This window comes from Panthera pardus, unplaced genomic scaffold, assembly GCF_024362965.1.
Source record: "Panthera pardus isolate Hobbes unplaced genomic scaffold, ASM2436296v1 HiC_scaffold_6, whole genome shotgun sequence".
Classification (NCBI taxonomy): Eukaryota; Metazoa; Chordata; class Mammalia; order Carnivora; family Felidae; genus Panthera; species Panthera pardus.
The window spans coordinates 28,731,263-28,750,621 of record NW_026526991.1 but is presented as its reverse complement, the minus strand read 5'-3'; the positions used below and the strand labels follow the sequence as shown (position 1 = coordinate 28,750,621).

Sequence of the window (19,359 nt, the reverse complement as noted above, 5' to 3'; positions counted from 1 at the left end):
ACATTTCCCAGAAGTGGAAACACCCCCCTCCCCTGGGATATAAACTGCAGAACAATATAATGATTCTGACTTCTAGGGTTCTATAAAAGAATCTCAGTATGCGTTAAAGGTGCTTCTCTTTTGTACTGTCTTCAAGAACACGCACACATTTTCTAGGCCCAGGAAGAATTTCAGTTTTCCACAAAGAAAGTGCTTGCAACTATAAATCATGCTCAGTGCTGACAAAGACTAACAGACAAAGCAGTGTAAACATATGAAACAGAAATGTTAAAAAGAAAAAGAAAAAAAAGTCACTCTGAATATTTTTCATTACTGTGAATATATTCTTACCTACACGGTACACTCAGAAAAAACAAAGAAAAAGAAAAATATCTAAGAAAGATCTAATATAAACTAAAAGTTCTAACATAAATTGAAACTCCTAGATATAAAACTATTTAAAAATTAAGCTAAAAGCATATTCTACCTTCTAACTGGTGGCCAACTGTGAATATATATGAGATATATTTTATAAGAAATAAACATCAATTGAAACATTTGTTAAAACCAATGTTTGGAAAATATGGCATATGAAATATTGTATCTCCATTTTGATTGCTAGGGGTTTGGATCAGAGTTTGCAGAGAAATGAAGTTGGTTGGACAAGGAGTTGCCAAAATCACAGGTAACCCTTAGGTGCACAAGTTTCTTAGATCTAAATTATTCCTCATAGTCCTGTTCCTGAAATTGTCAACTTCGCAGATTGTGGCAAATGGAAAGATGCACATTTGTTGCAAACCTATTGTGCTCATTTCATATAAAATTTACATTGCATGCTCACACCCAGCCTCGAAGCTAGAATTCACCATATCTGTTCTAAGAGTGAGGAGACAATGATTTACCTTAAATCAGTTACGCAAAGTCTCCCAGCAGGCAAGCGATGGGACCATGATCGATTCATTCTCAGGTCTGTGTGATTCTGAAATCAGCAATCTTTCTCTTAAATCCTACTGCTTTGCATTTCATAAAGACCAATGTATTAGATACCATGAACGAGTGATCTCAAAGATCAGATGCCTGTGAGATGGGAAGACAAACCACGCTCCAAGGAGAGGGAGGAAAGGGAAGGTAGACCCCTGCCACGCACACTGTGAACGATGGGTATTTACGTGGTCCCTGAAGCAGATGGGATGGACTCAGTCTGGGGCAGAGTAAGGAATTGGGGCAAGGAGAGTCTGTTCAGAGTAGTGCATGACTGAGGAGTTGGAGGAATCTAAGGTAAACATATGAATGAATGAATGAATGAATGAATGAATGAGAACTCTACCGTAACCTGTTTTATCCCAGAGTCAGACCTGGGTTTGGGTCTATTTGCTATGCCTCACGTTTACTGGTCAGTTGCCTGCATGCCTGAATTTTATTTTGTGTTTTTTCTGAAGACCCTTGGGGACACGCTGATCCGATAAAGTTGGCCAGATGATAAACTTCGAGAAGACCCAAAAGCACAGAAAGAAATGGTTTGTGAAGGCAGGCACTGATGGCATGGCAAGAATTTCCTTTTACGGAAATAAGGCTGACCATCGAGTCCTAATGTGTACAACCTCCCCTTCTCCATCCCTCCATGCAAAAGTATATAAAAGTCAAGAATCCTGTGTTTCTAGGGTGTTCTGTTCTAGTAGATTCCCCACCCAAGGAGCGCTACTGATTCTGGCTTTGTAGCACAGGGTACCTTTCTGTGAGGGCAAATGGAGGGACCCTGGATCAGGCCCCCTGGCATCACTGACCATGCATTTCTCCTATGTGATTTTTCTGTTCTATTTTGATTCACTAATAACCCCAATCTGTTCCAAGTCATCATTTTCTCCAGTGCTCAAATTCAGACCAACTTTAATGCTCTAGCCTGATTCAGGTGAGATAATAATTGTTGATACTTCTCATAAGGGACTTTGTAATTGTCAAGGTTCTATCACACATATAATGTTATTTTTCATAGTATTCTCTTTGAGAGATAAGATATTATTTCCCAGTTTTCAAGACATAGAAACTGAGGGCCAGAACAGTCACGTCTCCTTTCATACCACATCACTGATGTATCTGGGGTTAGATCTATGTCTCATCACTACCCCACTGTCTTACACACAATACTTTTTACATGGCTTATGAAAGTATTGCATAGATCTATTTTTTTTCAAATGGCAATTCCCCCCATATTGGGAACTTTGGAATTCCCATTATGTGTCAGCACATTTCAAAACAAGTGTAAATGGGTATAAGATCTGACTGGTAGAAAAAAAAAAATCACAGAAACTTGAATAGATTTCTTTTCAATTTTACAAATGCAAGGGACCAGAATACAGTCTTGGAATATATTCTAAGCAGAGAGTTTGAAGACAAAATTGATCTAATTAGGAAGGTGTGAAGAAAATATCCCCAAACCAAACCATATGCCATGTAATAGTCTGGAGGTAAATAAAGAAAAGCTGCCTTAGAAATGAGAAAATCACAAGTACATAACAATTGGTGCCAGAACATTCACCACTTTCACTCATAAACAGAATTTTAGTCTACACTGGCTTGGGAAAGAGGTAGGTCAAGGAACATGGACAAGGACCAGGCACATAGTCAAAGCTTAATCGATGCTTATTGAATGTATGAATGGATGGGTGGATGGAATCATTACTATAGACACCATTGAGGAAGGAGAATAGGAGATACTTTTCTCAAACATAGATCTTATTCTGTGCTATCCTACTATGTATTTCCCAGCTGTTTTTTGAGCTGGATTCCTAGGTATCACCTCGCCCTTTATAGACCGAAGAAAGGTCCAGTTGGAGTGGAGGATTAAGTCATATGATTGTAGTGTTGGAACAGAGTTGAGAGAGGGCATTTGGAGAAAGACGTGCAACATTCAACCTGCAGTAATAAAGCTGCCACCATTTCCTGCCTGTTGGTGACTTTATCTCTACCAGCTCATCTAATTCTCACAATTCCAGGAGGTAGATATTTCTACTTCAATTTACTTATCAAAAAAAAAAAAAAAAAAAAAAAAAGACAGAAGTACCAGGTAGAAAAGGCAGCAGAGCTGAGATTGTAACCTAAGCTTGTCTGAACAGAATGCTCTCTGCTGTCTTTACTAAACCACTCTCAGACCATAGAAATAACCCAACTTCTCCATTTTGCACGTGAGTAATGAGAGGTAATTCAACTGATGCCTGAAGATCATAAAATAGTTATGGATCCAGGTACCTTAAATCATTTTTTTGGTCCCCTTTACATTTATATGAAAGCTAGCCATTGATTTATTAGTTGAAGCCTAATTTAAAAAGCATACTGTATATACAGATTTTAGCATTCTCAATAGAACTGTGAGTTGCATAAATAAAAGATAAATGAGTTTCCCCGACAGAGCCTTTGCATCTAATACCGCATCGTCAGGATTAATTGCTGCCCCTCTCATAAAAATTCTGGTGGCAGCCAGTTCTGGAGAACTTGGCTAGAGGCTCTTGGCTCTTGGCGTACCTTGTCTAGGTAACTGCCTACCTTGGAGTCTGGGCCATCCATTTTATAAAGGTTTCAATCCATATGTATATCTGACATTTTCTTTTTTGTGTTACGTGGCATAAAATATAGGTAACAATCCATAATTCTTGAATTAATCAAAATCACAAAACCAAACTGAATCAAATCTAATGTGTTTCTTCCCTGTTTTTCCAGCTATCATATTCCAGTAAAAGGCATCTAGGATTGTGTTTTAAATACTCTATTTAGCATTTAAATCTACCCAGAATGTAAAATCCAATCATTTTCAAAAAGATTTCTTCAGACCGTGTGATTCTAGCTTGTGTCAGTTTCACATATTTCCTAGTATAAATTTGATCTCATGATATTTTAATATATTTGGGGGGGGATCAATTCTCGATTAGTTACTTAAATAATTGTGACAAAGCTGCCGTCAGAGTAATCTTAAGACAAACAAAAAGTGATTTTGGAATACTGACTTGGAGCCATGCAATTTAAAAGGAAAAGGAAAAATAGAACCTGGCATACACTTGAAAACACTAATTGTAGACGGGTGGCTGAATATTCCCCCAAAAGCAATAGAACATTCCTTCCTTTGAAATAACAAAATAATGGCATTAACAGCCCATAATCACAGTGAAACGCTGGAATAACAAGAGAGTGGGAAGAAATTCCAAGGTAAAGGCCAAAATGCCAAGGTAAAATGCAAAGAATGACGATGGCTCCTTGCTTTTCAAAGATGCGTTTTCCAGAGTGGAAGAGGGAGTTGTAGCCGTGGAATGCCATACTTTGCGGCAGCTAACGCTCGCTGAGAACAACAATTACAAAATCGTATATGGGAGTCATCCTCGAATGCTTGCTCTCAAATCTCATGGCTTACCAGATTGGAGCATGGATATTGCTGTAGGTGGCTGAAATGAAAGTGTTTAAGGGCTTTCTGGTCCTAGAAAAGTGCTGTGCAGTCTCAGACTCTTGGAACTCAAATAGATGGCACTCGTGGGAAATCAAACACAGACCAGCCCTTGTCAGGAGGAAGAGGTAGAGAAGTCCCTGGGTGACTTTGCAAAGATCATGAGGTTGTTCCCTTCACACCTGCCTTCTTGCATGCCGCAAATTTTTAACTTTAGAGTCACCTGCATCTTAAAAGTGTACCTACTAAATGTAAATATTCCTGGACCCACCATAAACCAAGCAGGTTAAATCTCCTAGCCTGTCTATGATGATTCTGTTAGGAAGTACAGCTGTCTGGAGGACGGGTTGAAGATTTTGAGAACAAGTTGAGGCTTAGTGTGAAACAGCACCGTGATTAAATATTCCTGACTGTTGACTGATGGCAGGGGCAAGGGGAGAGGGATAGAGTGACCTTGGTGGAGGTTGGGGGAGCAAGGGTCCTTACAAGGATCATTGTCCAGCTCTATTTTAAATCATTATTAGTTAATAAGTAACAGAATGTCAAGAGTGAGAAGTGTTGAGCCCAATTTTATCTATTAACACCCCCAAAGAAATGTATCTTTATATTTATGATGCACACGAAGGCACAAAATATGCATCCCATAGACAACGCTATAATATTTGCATATCCTATGGAAATACATTTTAGTTTGGCAGAAGTGGAGCTAAACGCCCTTTAGAAGAGCATACATTAGAGACCTTTGCTGTGGGGGATCAGGGCACTTCTTTTTGTATTATAATTAATGAACAATGAGCCGGAGACTTAAGTTCTAGTCTAATCATATGAACTTGGACAAGTCACTTTTCCTTTAACTGTCCCCCTAGAGTTAGCTACATGCTGTGGTCTGCCTTCCGTCACAGGCAGCACTTTTACCAAATGACCTGTCACAGCACATTCAGGGTCCCCAGGACTCCAGGCTGCAATACCTATGCGTTTGCCATTCACCGCCTGACTGCCAACCAGTTGCCTCAGCTTTTTTTATCGTAATAATGATTAACGTCCAGGAGCACATTTTTGTCTTAGCTAGTTGTTGTAGCAAAAGTAACTTTTAAATGTAGTAGGTGCTATAAAGCAAGGGTATATAGGTCCCCTTCATAACCTGAGATGAGTTGTCGAGGGTTGGGGACAGCTGCTATCAACACTTGTCTTCGAGCCTTGCATCTGAGAGGGTGATATGGAAGTTATTACTTGCACTCATATTCCATTGGGGGTTGGGGAATTCAGTCACAAGGCTTCACTTGAAATTAAGGGCGTTTGTTCTGAAGAGGAATAAAGGCAGAAGAAACGGAGAGATCATTGGCAGTCTCTTCCACAGTAGGCTTCAAGTCAGCAAGCAAAACCACAATGGCAAATTTACAATCTTGGAGGATAACTGGTCTCCTAGACACTGGCTCTGTATGCTGCCCAACTTCTGTCTCTCAGTCAGTGCTCCGTACTTCTGAGGTTATTTTGAAAGGATTAGCCTTGATGAGAAAGGCCTAACTCTTAATGACATCTCTGCTACCGGTCTGTATACACAAAGTGCCAGCCTTTGTTGGGAGGAGGCTGTTTGATTGGATTTTGATTGGATTAGAGTTTTCCTCCATTTTTTTTTAGCTTGTCATAAAAAAAAAAATGTATTGTGCTTTTAGTTCTTTAATGTTTCATGTTATGGGACTCTTGGTCAGTTTTAGATTATAAGCCAGGGGAATAAAAGATCGCTCCTTGTTTTCTTCCTTCTTTGTTTCCAGAAATGTGCCCACTAGTTTAGGAAAATAGGAACATACGTAATCTCAACAAAATAAAGTACTCAAATTGAAGCCAGACTTACAAATAACCTGTATAATTTGGTAGAAGGAATATAAACTTTTAAAAATGAGCACATATCCAAATCAAGCCTAGATGAAGGAATCTTACAACATCACCCTGAGAACTTCTCTCTTTGCCTTTTCTCTAGCTTCTGCATACGTTGAAGAAGTCTTGCCAATGAACTAGTATCTTCCAGGGTACAAGTTCAGTAGCAACGATTGAAATATTGAGGTAATAAAATTTTCTGTAAGTCATTGACCTTGGTAGTGACCTTAGCAAATTTGATTAATCTCTCTGCCCTTCCCTTTCATTATCGATATAAGGGGATAATAACCCTTAGTATGTGTTATCCTAAGGATTTAACAAGTGAAATATTAGAGGGCTGAGCACAGTCCCTGGCATTTAGCAGTAAGTAAGCAATGGTAACCATCGCATTATCGCGCTATTTCCCTGAGAACAAGCACAGAGCCTGGCACATGGAAAGTGCTCAGTGAGTGTGTATTACATACATGAGTCTGATTGTGAAAGTGACTTTCTCTTCCCTACCTGCATCACTCCATTTCCTCCTAGTAGATGCTTAGTACATTTATTCACTCTATATATATTTATTGGGACTTCCAACAATGGAAAAAAACCCAGCTCAGAGTCTGATGAGGACCCACAGTCTTTACCTAGGCATTTTTACAGTTGGGAAGGTTGCCCTGACATGGATGTTATACTTTGTTTTTAGTTGTTTAATTTTTTTACTAGAGAGAGAGAGAGATTGAGAGTCCCAAGCAGGCCCACGCTCAGCGGGGAGCCTGACATGGGGACCCTGGGATAAGGATCTGAGCTGAAATGAAGAGCCCATGCCCAACCCATGGAGCCACGCAGGCGCCCCTGTTTTTAGTCATTTAAATGAGCTCCTTTCTTCAGGTGTGTTCTTAGCACTGGCCTCAAGGGTACTGTTCCTCTTGGTTGCGCCTATGGATGGCTGGCATCCTAAAACATTTTCTCCATACGGGAAACTCAGGAAGTCACGTTGGAAACGGGAGACATGGAGAATTCTCCACTATCATAGGATGTCTGTCTTTGGAAAACTTCTGTCTGTGGGGACTCGCCCTGGGCGGTTTTCCTCACTTGCTGGGGTTGCGCCTGGGGCACTGAGTTAAGCTGCAGCGCCATCTCGTGGTCAGATGATGTGGTGCCCAGATGCAGAGTTTCTAATGAGTAGGTGAGCAAAAGAGAACTCAGGAGTCACCTTATCTACTTCCCTTATTTATACATAAGAAAAATGAATCAAAAAAGAAAAAAGGAAATGACCTAAACTTTATGTTACAAAGAGTTAATTGCAGAACTATCCCACTTGGTTGCTATTTCCCTCAATAGTGTGCACTATGGAGCATGTGGTTGTGGCTGAAAATTCGAGTTGTCTTCTAGGTACTTACACAACCTCCTGTGAACCTGAGTGGTCTTACTTTTAAAACGGGGTGATACGGCTGTTGCTGTAGCATCTGAACAGCAGAGTATTTTAAGGACTTTATAAACAATAAGTTATGAAAAAGAAATCTAAGTTAATACATATTTTTTTTTCTAGATTTTTGGTAAGGAGACAGATGCATCTCATTTAAAGCTGCATTAACAGTTGAGAGCCATTCATCTATTCATTGCCCGCTTCCAGGAGAATGTGTGGAGTGGTGGCCACATCACTGTCGTGGGAAGGGAGGATACGAAAATGAAGAAAACACAGACTTTACCCTTGAAGAAAGCAGTCCAATAATAATGAAGACAGACATTAATAGATATAGTGTGTTGTGATAACAGATATTAGCGTGGATGCTGGTAACAACTTTAGTGCTTACACACAAAAAGAGTTCCGTTCTGCCAAGTTGCAGGGGGAAAGGGGTTGCTGAGATGGAACAAGCTTCACATAGGAAAAAATAAACGTGAAGCATGGTCAGAGCAATACTAGAGGAATGTCAGAGACACAGATGGGACAAACCAAAGATGAACATTCTAGATGTGGAAGGATAAAACACTAAAAATACCCCAAACAAACAAAAAATACAACCTCACAAGAGAACAGAATCATCCTATAGTTATAAAAATATTCCAGTTCTGGTACATATTTTCAGAACTCATGGCTGTCGTTCCAAATACATGACAAAATAATCTGGTTTGGATCCAAAATTTCATAACTTATACCAAAATTTGATATTTTGTTTGTAGTTATAAAAGCTAAGATCATTTTAAATTGTGGAATAGCATATAACCCAAAGAGTCGACTGAAAATGATGAGAATTGAATGGTTTCATGAAAGCTCATCTAGACCAATCATTCCGTAGATTTCTATATTATATATTTGTCTTTCAGTTCTATGTGTTAACAACTGTTGAAGGCTTTTTTTCCCTATCTCTTTCATCATAGAAAGTATTTGAAAAAAACAATTTTAATGGCCTAGAAGTCATACTTTTCCCTTTTCAAATCCCTTCTAGTCTTCTTCACCAACCTCTGACATTCAGAGAATTGCTTTTTAGACACATTGATCGAAGACCATCTATCCACATATTGTTCATTCCAAATTGTTCCCTTCTGGGCTATCTCAGGATACGAAGTGTTTGTCAGTCCTTCAAAATATAGTAGTAAGGATAACTCTGTCAAAAAGACATTTCCATGTACAGTGAAAGCCTAAAATTACATTCTTCCAGACTGTTTTCCTATGCGTCTGCACGTCAAGGAGATAGAAAAACTTCAGATTTTTAGTCCAACAAAGAAGAAAGAAATTTCCTTTGACTGAGGGAATAGTTTGACTAGCTCCCACAGCCATAGCTCACAGGCATCTATCATCACGGTGGTTCATAAGGAAGATGACAAAATACAGATATATTGAGAACTTCTTACGCTGAAGAATTTCATTGACCTAGACTAGTACACTTGACTCTTAGGCCAGGTGACCCTGGACAGTGTCTTTGAGAACAAGTGGTTATCAAGGCTAATCTTGAGAAGTGGGTATTAACCAAATATGGATGGCCAAAGAGGGCAAAACAAAGGCAAGCTGTTTACATATGCCTTGTGGGATTCTCTCAGTCCTAAAAGGATGCTTCTAATTATTTCTTTGACCGCTGTCAGTGCTCATTAATTAACAGAAAAGATTATTAGGGGATATGAATTACTTCGGAGTGTTAGTCTCTTAAGTGACATAATTATTCCCAACAGAATTCTGAAAGGACACGAGTAACAACACTTCGAGGTGCCAGCTGACTTGGAACTGAAGACTTGAAATTGCCCCTTGGTTATCACCAATTCTGCAATCGTGGAAAACACTGGGCACGCTCTGTCCCAACCGGGAGAAATCACTCTATCTGAAAAAAAATCTCACTGATCACCAATGTGCGTGGGCCCATAAATCAGAGGGAATGAAACAACTTTCTTTGGATTTTGTGGCTCCTGTAGGAGATCTCATTGACTTCTCAATTACCAGAGTAAAGGTGGGGCATTCAGTCTAAAGGAGGAAAGAAGGGTAAGCCCAGCTGGAGCTCATTTCTACTTCTCTGCCGCCTTCCCTGAAGTCCCTGTATTAATCCTACGATGGTCTTCAGATGCTAACTTTCAAGTCCACAGGAGGAACAGGGACATAGCAATAGCTTTCGGTAGCTGGGATTTTTCTGAGTATCAGACATATTATCCTTTCCTCAGGTTAATATTTCTGGCCTAAAAACTTTCAATCACAGAAAATTCTGTGGGCTACCTTTTGAATTATTGCATGACAACAGTTCACATGCATACATTCCAATGCTTAATTAGATTCCAAATGGCAATGATAGACAAAGTAACAGCCTATAATTCTAGTACGTAATGCAGAAATTCAGACACTTTCTTGCAAACACCATATTCAGGAAAGTACAGGGGCTCCTGGGTGGCTCAGTTGGTTAAGCCTCCGACTTCAACTCAGATCATGATCTCATGGTTTGTGAGTTCCAGCCCCACATCGAGCTCTGTGCTGACAGCTCAGAGTCTGGAGCCTGCTTCAGATTCTGTGTCTCCCTCTATCTCTCTGCCCTTCCACTGCTCATGTTCTGTCTGTCTCTTTCTCTCTCAAAAATAAATAAATATCAAAAAAATTTAAAAAAAGGAAAGTACAATGATTCCTGGGGTTGAGAGAGGTCAGGAAATCTAGAAGGTAAGATTCCAAAGGGAAGGTATATATTTCTGAGAGTGAAAAGTGGTTGTACATAGTTCTGTCAGCAAAAGTTCGAGGGACCTCCCACCCATACCCACGTAGGTAAATACCAACTACACAGCATTAGATCACTTTCCACCCTCACGGTGTATAAGTTGAGAACTGTATTGGTGGCTTGAAACAGAGACCAGAAATAATAGCTGTCTACCAAGAAAGAAATGTAATGCTTCCTCATGTGAAATAAATCCGGAGATGTAAAGTCCTCTCTGCTAAATTATCCTTATGGGGCCTTTCCCCATCTTTCTCCTTACCATCACCTGCATGAGACTTTTATCCTCAACATCACCTCCTGTTCCAAAATAGCTACTAGATGTCCAGGCATCTCATGTGTACTCCATTATGGAAAGAAGGAAAAAATAGACAGGACAATCAGTCTTTACCTGGCCTGACATCTATTCATTGCAGCAAACCCTGGAGTTAACTTGGGCACACATCTCTAATCTTTGGAACCAGAGAGTTAGAAACTCACAATGATGGAATAAGTCACTTGTGAAAATCAACTTCTACTAGACGTGTGGACCTGTCCCCCTTGGTACCTGGCTCTCCTAGTATACTCCCATAATGACCCCAGAAATGATGCCACTATATTTTCTTCTCTTTACCATCCAGGAAGATCCTGGTTTGCTCCTGATCTCTGCTTTATGGTAGGCGATAGAGAAATAATTCGTGGGCATCTTTTTCAGTTTTCAGTTTGCTTTAAGAATATGTTACAGAAACTGAACTTTCTAAAAAAAAAAATTGAGGGGGATGGGCAGATAGAGAGAGGGAGAAAGAGAATCTTAAGGAGGCTCCACACCCCTGACCCGAGCCAAAATCAAGGGTCGGACATTTAACCGACTGGGCAACCCAGATGCCCCTGAACTTTCCAAGCTCTGACATAGCTTAGTGCAATGCAGACCACAACATGCAATGCTATGATGTCAGGGTGAAGTGTCAGGTCCTGCAAGAAGAGGACAGGGGGTTGTTCTATGCTGAAGACTGCTGGGTGAGAGGGAAAGAGCTACTGGCAGGAATCCCACCCTTATCTAAAATGTAATGGGGGGAGTCACAGCACAGGAGGAAAACAGATTTGACCAAGCTGAGCCACTTCACTAGGGTGGGAGTGGACTGTCATGTAGAGGAAGATTTAGAAGGAAGACCATTCTCATCGAGAGAGGTGAACAAGGATATTAACAGCTTTCTGTGGAGGACACAGGAGTCTGGCTCTAATGCACCAAGTAATTGGTCAACTGAGTCAAGTGGGGTGATAATGGTGTGATCTGGACAGAGGTGCCATGTGCCTGTCTGTGGGCCAGATCTCAAACCCCACTGTAGAGCCTCTGATTTGCCAGACAAGGCAGAGGTAACTAAGAGGGAAACCAACATTGGGAGAAGGTTCTCCGCCATAGGAATGGGCCTGGGGAAATACATACCCATCCACAAAGATAGCATTTAGGTTCATTCACCTGACTCTTGGAGAACCTGTGGAAAACACCACTCATACAATCTTAATGTTGCTTTGAAAGGGGATGCTATTGGCCTAGAGAAAGAAACTGAAGACCCTTTTCCACTTTATAGGAAAGCCGAACATCTAGAGAACTTCATAGCATTTTGCAGGGGAGCAGTTTTTCCAGGAGACGTGGTGGGATAATATTTTGAGATACCTCATGACCTTTATTTTTCTCTTTACTAGTAATTCGCTTTCATGTCCCTCTCTCTCATCCATGTGGAGTTGTGTCCAGTGCACCTGGAGGGCAGTCTGACCAGGCAGAAAGTGGAGGGGGAAAAATGGTGTCTTTGTGGCCTAAGAAAAGACATCTGGCTTTTCTTTCTTCTAGCGTTGGGGGAGTACTTGGTTAGAAAAAAATATCCTCCCACATAGTAGAAGAGGAAGAAAGACAAAGAGGGTAGGGTGGCTCAGCTGATTAAGCATCTGACTCTTGATTTCAGCTCAGGTCACGATCTCACAGTTCATGGGTTCGAGTCCCTCATTGGGCTCTGCGCTGGAGCTGCTGGGGATTCTCTCTCTCTGCCTCTCTCCTGCGTATGCACTTGTGCTCTCTCTCTCTCTCTCTCTCTCTCTCTCTGTAAATAAGTAAACGTAAAAAAAGGAGGGCAAAGATCAAAGGGGTGATGATGTTGGGGGTCTGTTTATAGAAGTAGATATGAGGGGATCACGTAGATAAGAATGGAAAGTGCCACGGAATAGAGCCACCCATGAAAGACACTGCTTGCACTCCCAGATGTTGTAGGGGAATTGCATCAGTATATGGCCAACTGCCCAGCCTCAGCCCCAGTAAGGACCACACACAGAATTTGCCCTGGGTCTATGTTAACTTTCCTTTGCCCCAGCATTGGGGCATCCCTTTGCAGTAGCTAGATGCACACGGAGAGTTCCTGTGCCCTGACGTTGCTGAAAATACATCGCATCACTGCATGATAGGCAAGTGTGCCGAGTGCCTTTCCTCTTATCTGTCTACTTCTCTGTTTCCCCAGTCACATTTGAATGCATGCTCCCTCTTTTCTCTCTTCCCTGACTGTGGGCTTCTCTCTTCTACCATAGGGCATTTGCACATGCTGTCCCCACTGTCTGAAACACTCCTCTCGTCTGCCTCCTTGCCCCTTCCATCGTGTCCTCTAAAAACACATATGTCTAAGTTATATTTGTCCTTCAGATCTCAGCTGAAGTAGCACATCCTTGGAGAAACCCATTTTGAGATCTTAAGAACAGTTAAGATACTTATGTATATGTACACTTGAATTGTCATTCCTTTTTAAAAAAGTTTTTTTTAATGTTTTCTTTACTTTTGGAGAGAAAGGGAGAGCATAAGCCGGGGAGGGGCAGAGAAAGAGGGGGACAGAGGATCCGAGGAGGCTCTGTACTGACAGACTGACAGCAACGAGCCCGATGTGGGCCTCCAACTCACGAACCGTGAGATCATGACCTGAGCTGAAGTCAGACGCTCAACCAATTGAGCCACGCAGGTGCCCCTTGACTTGTCATTCCTGAGGAAGTACATCCCAGATTGTAATTGTCCCTCTACCATACAGGGCCCTAAGAACACTGGAGACAGGGACCATATCTTTTTTGCCAATAATTGTACCGTCAGTACTCAACATAACGCATGGCATGTAGTAGGTACTCAGTAAATATTTTGTGAATGAATATATGCACTCTTATCTAATACTGTCCCCGGCATGCGTATAGTAGGTGACAAATACACATACACACCTACATAAATATATAAATGCAAGTACAAATACATATAAACTAAAGAATTTCATATATATAAATAAGTAAAGTTATGAAGGAATTGTTTCAGATGCCGTGTGGTAGAGTGGAATGAACACGAACTCTACAACCCGTAGATTAGGATCTAACTACAGTTCTTCAACTAACTGTTGTGTGAGTTTGAGTGAATTGGCTTAACTTTCTAAGCCTCAGTTTCCTCATTTGAGGAAAAGGATAACAACTCCGAACTTGATTGCCAAGTTCAAAAGAGATGATGTTCAAAAACTGCCTAGCCCAGTGCTTCGTAAGTCCTCAATAAACGGTGGCTATTGACATGGTTGAATTTGTATATCATATATGTTAAAGAAGAATGTAGAACTCTATTTAGTTGAGTTCCCACACAAAAACAGCGTTGGATACATTCAGATGGGTTCAGTAAGTAGTTGCAGAACAAATAAGTGAAAACATCGGTTTTTAGCACGACTTGAAATCTCTATTGTGTGAACACCGTATTTTTCAAGAGTATGCCAGAACAATGCAGAATCCTGCCGCTAGGTGTCGATAAATACACATGGCAAAAAACGAGGCCTAGCTTCTGGTTCTGATGTAATATTTTCTTGTAAAAGTAATGATAAGGCACTATGGCTATTTACAAGCAAAGTTGCATGCTCAGTCAGTAATTCAAAAGTGCCCAACTGTACAGCCATATCTCTCAAATAAATTCATATTTTCTCCCCCATCCCTTCCTCTTTTCCCTCTCTCCTTCTAATCCCTCTCTTCTCTCTGCCTTTTTCTCTCCTCTCTTTCTTCTTTCCTTCTTCCCTTCCTTCCTTCCCTCTCTCACTTCCTTCCTTCCCTCCCTCCCTCTTTTTTTCTTTCTTTCTTTCTTTCTTTCTTTCTTTCTTTCTTTCTTTCTCTTTCTTTCTTTCTTTCTTTCTTTTTCTTTCTTTCTTTCTTTCTTTCTTTCTTTCTTTCTTTCTTTCTTTCCTTCCTTCCTTCCTTCCTTCTTTCTTTTCTTCTCAGAGAACAAAGAACAAAGCCTTTACTCTGGTTATCATGATATTTTATAAGGCATGCACACACATAAACGAGGAAGTTCAGGCTCCTAGAGCTGGCAAAAGGCTGAGCTGGGAACGGGAACTTTCTGCCATAGCACAACACCTTCCACTTGCACCAGCCCAAATAATTGTTTAAACACTGTCCCCCCTCTTCCTCATTGTTCCACCTCCTTAAGTCTTTTCTTGGTTCGCCCACGATTCAGATCATTTCTTCTGTTTCATGAGCTTTGCCCATCCACACCTTCTCCCAGGAATTCTACCTATCCTTCTCCACTTCCTTTAATCCCCTGGACATCTGGGTAACAACTGATTTCTTCCTGGGGCATTTAGAAACCATCCTCAAAAATGTTTTCTTTTAGCCATCCCTCACTAGATACAGAGTCCATGTTACATGCTGTATTACCTTGCTAAGGCAGCCAAAACAAACTACCAGAGATCAGGTGGCCTAAACAACAGACTTATTTTCTGACAGTTCTGGAGGCTACAAGTTCAACAGCAAGGTGTCAGAGGGGGCTGTGTCTTCTGAGACGTCTCTCCTTGATGTGCAGATGGTCCTCTTCTCCCTGTGTCTTCACATCGTCTTTTCTCTGTGCAAGTCTGTGTCCAAATTTCCTCTCCTGATAAGAATACCAGTCTATTGAATTAGGACCCACCCTCATGACCTTATTTTAACTTCATTCCCTTTTTAAACACCTTATATCCATAAAGTCACATTCTAAGGTAGTTTAATATGAACTTTGGAGGAACACAATTCAGCCCACAACATAAACCACAAAGAGCCCCCGGATTTTCTCAGTACCATTTACCATAACTGTAATTATTTTCACATGTAAGTCATTTTTAAATGCCTATCGCATACCTAGAGTTTCCATAAGGGCAGGAGTCAGGTCTGTTTGGTTGAAAACACAGCTTTAGTGGGGGTGCCTGCGTGGCTCATGTTGGTTAAGCATCTGACTTCGGCTCAGGTCATGATTTCACGGTTTGTGAGTTTGAGCCCCACGTCGGGCTCACTGCTCTCTGCTTCAGATCCAGATCCTCTGTCCCCTTCCCCCACTCACTCTCTCTTTCTCTTCCTTTCTCAAAAAATAAACATTAAAAAATTTAAAAAGAAAGCACAACCTTAGCTCCCGAAACTGCCTCGTGCCTAGTATGTAGCAGGTTATCTCCTTGACATTGCTATTAAAATCGTCTTTGTTATTATTATTTCCTATGTAACTCCAGTATCTGGCACAAAGTAAGTAGCTGAGTAAATATTTAGTTAAAGACATTTAATAACTAGCAACTGAAAAGAATTCCCTAGACACTTTTTCTTTTGTTATTTTTTCTCTTAAACCAATGAGTGGCTCACTTTAGCGTGCCAGTCCGTGTATGTGCCCTTCCTTCCCTCACCACATATTTGCATTAGCAAACAGAGAAAGGACTTGCATAGGTCCCTTCCCCAGATTCATCCTTCTGAGAGTCAGATGCTTAACTGACTGAGCCCCGCAGGTGCCCCTACAATGTTTGCATTTAAAACATATTCTCTTGGGGCTACTGCACCCATGAAGTAAGTCTTTCTTTTAATCATGCTGGGCACATGCACTGAGAAAAATGAGGCCCCGTTTTTAGCCCCTGACACTGAGAATTGAAAAAAAAGGTAAAGAGATCATCAATGAACTGGGGAATGCCATGTAAAACAAACTAAAGGAAAGAATTCGATGAAGAGTTATAAAAACAACTTCCTTCTCTTCGTTAAGTAGCTGAAGGTATGATTTTTCAGGGCCCTGTTACACAGTCTTACAAAAAGACAACATGAGAGGAATTGAAATTTTATTTTTTCAACGTTTTTTTTTTTTTATTTTTTTTTATTTATTTATTTTTTTTATTTATTTTTGGGACAGAGAGAGACAGAGCATGAACGGGGGAGGGGCAGAGAGAGAGGGAAACACAGAATCGGAAATAGGCTCCAGGCTCCGGGCCATCAGCCCAGAGCCCGACGCGGGGCTCGAACTCACGGACCGCGAGATCATGACCTGGCTGAAGTCGGACGCTTAACCGACTGCGCCACCCAGGCGCCCCAGGAATTGAAATTTTAGATTGGGCCAGTGAGCTATAATGATTACCCAGAAATACGTTTTGAACATCTGAAATAACCTTTCCCATCATACTCTTCTGGCACCTTCTGTGAGACCATAAGCTAAACTACTTGACGGGGTGCCTGGGTGGCTCAGTCGGTTAAGCGTCTGACTTCAGCTCAGGTCATGATCTCACAGTTTGTGAGTTCGAGCCCCATGTTGGGCTCTGTACTGACAGTTTGGAGCCCGAGCCTGCTTTGGGTTCTGTGTCTCCCTCTGTCTCTGCCCCTCCCCCACTCGCACATGCTCTCTCTTTCTCTCTCAAAAATAAATAAACATTTAAAAAAATAAAAAAATATAAATGAATAAAGTACATGACAAGCTATACTGTTACCAAGAAGAATTTACTGAGAAAATGTTCTCATTGTAAGCAACTTATCCAAATTAGGAAGGGAGTTTACTGATCTGAATACTAAGACAGAGCAAGACACCTGATTCTAGTGGGAATATTTTAGCCTTGTGTTCACCTCTTGGCTCTTCCATCAGCTGACCAATTTCAGGCAAGTCACTCAAAATTAGTGAGCCTTGTTTCCTTCTTAGAGGAACAGGGGAGCACAATCTCTACTTGACAGATATGTTGAGAGGGTTAAAAGTGACCTCAAATGTAAAGGGCCAAGAATGAGTCTTGCATGGTGGACATGCTTCATCTGGGCCAGCTGTTCCTGCTCCAGTAGCTTTGAACTTCTGCCGTGCGAATGCAATGGAGGCTAATCTCAGAACCATTCATGTAACCAATAATTCCCCAAATGTTAATATCTCTTCACATTCAAGAAGACTAGATTGCTAATGCTTGCACCTTTGAAAACTGCTACAATTTTACTTACATACTGAAAAAAAACGAGGCCCAGAAAAGGCAAGTTGCAGATTATTTTGGCACCACACCGAGGAGGAGGAATCTAATCTAGCTCCATCTGTTATGCAAAGGTGGGCTCTTCTTTTCATTTGATTAATAAAAAGTTAAGGAGAAGAAAAACAGCTGTCATAGATACTCTGTTGAACTGATACGGTAGTTACTTTTGATGAGCCCAGAAGCCACTAAATAAGAGTTCCGTTCATTTAGGTAGATGGTGGTGATGCAGCCACACCCTGATCCATTTTGCTGGCTGTGGCAGCATACCCCAGTTTCTGAGATGATGGTTGCTCACAACTACCCCCTTCTCCAAAGAATTTCTCCCTTTAAGCCAATACTACTTAGCCTGAGAGGTTCTGTCCTCCCCACTCCATCCTTCTACAACCCATAGCCAATGACAGACTGACCACGGATAAAAATGGTGGTGCTCGTGTCTCTACTGTGGGGTGTAATTAATGCTCCAGAGCTCCCCTGTAGGATCAGGCTGAAGTGTCTCCAGGGGAGACCTCATCCTTGCTTAGCTCCTCCTCCTGCCCTTCCCTCATTTCCTTCTCTGCGAGGCTCTTGCCCAACTATCTCTGCTGATCTCCTTTCTCCAGTTCTGCTCCCAGGAAACCCAACCTAAGACACTGGAGAAAGCAGATTACTAGTGATGGATATTTTATTAATGATTACTGTTACTTTTGAAACAAATTCATAGAATGACGATTAGGATTCGGGCATCACACAAAAGGAAAACATTTAAAACTTAGAGTTCTAAAGCAACTTTAAAATGTTTTGTCATCTGAAAATAGACAAATGGTAAAAGACTATGAATGGGATCTTAAAATGTTGAAAGCATTCCTGTTATACTTGTCACAGATCAATAATGGCATAGATTGGCAACTTGCCATATAAAATAGGCAGAAACTATCAAGCTGCTGTGTAGAAACTAAAGTTTCTGTAGTTTCGTACAGCAGAAACTATTAACTTTCTCAATGTTATTATGACTTAAGGAAAAACACTTTCTTTATCCCCTCCCCCTCAACCCCCAAACTTTTAGCCACATGTTTCCCAGGTTTGGAGAGAGCACTGGTGACTCCAAGTGGCCAGTAAGGCAATTTTTGGTCAAAACTCCCAAATAAAAGAGACAGAGACACCTGTCATCCTAATGTATATAGGTTTTCTGTTTTTTAGAGCATTGATGGCTTGAACACTTTGTTAACCTCTGCTGGTATACTGTATGAGATTTCAGAACTTAAATATCCTTTTATTATAAGACTAAAATTGGTATTTCTTAGAATATCAAAGTCTTTAAGAAAATCTGAGATTATTCCAGACAGGCATGGGAATTCAGAACTATAAAGAACGAGAGAATTAAATAAGAGAAATTAAGGTCTTAGGCACTAAATTAAATGATTTCCAGTTTCTATGGTGTTTTTAATACCATATATAAGCTGTTTTAAATATGACCCTATAACTATACGACCCTGGGTGGCTCAGTCGGTTTAGCATCCTACTCTACTCTTTTTTTTTTTTTTGAGAGAGAGAGAGAGAGAGAGAGCGAGCACAAGCTGGGAAGGGATAGAAAGAGAGGGAGACACAGAATTAGAAGCAGGTTCCAGGCTCCGAGCTATCAGTACATTGCCCAATGCAGGGCTCAAGCTCATAAACCAAGATATCATGACCT

At 40.9% G+C, this 19,359-nt stretch overlaps 1 long non-coding RNA gene across 2 annotated transcripts in view; it reads right to left on the bottom strand.

Annotated features, from left to right (window-relative positions):
- LOC109265316 (uncharacterized) overlaps positions 1-19,359 on the bottom strand; it is a 423,571-nt gene that overhangs the window by 55,867 nt on the left and 348,345 nt on the right. The gene's annotated exons all lie outside the window — the stretch shown is intronic.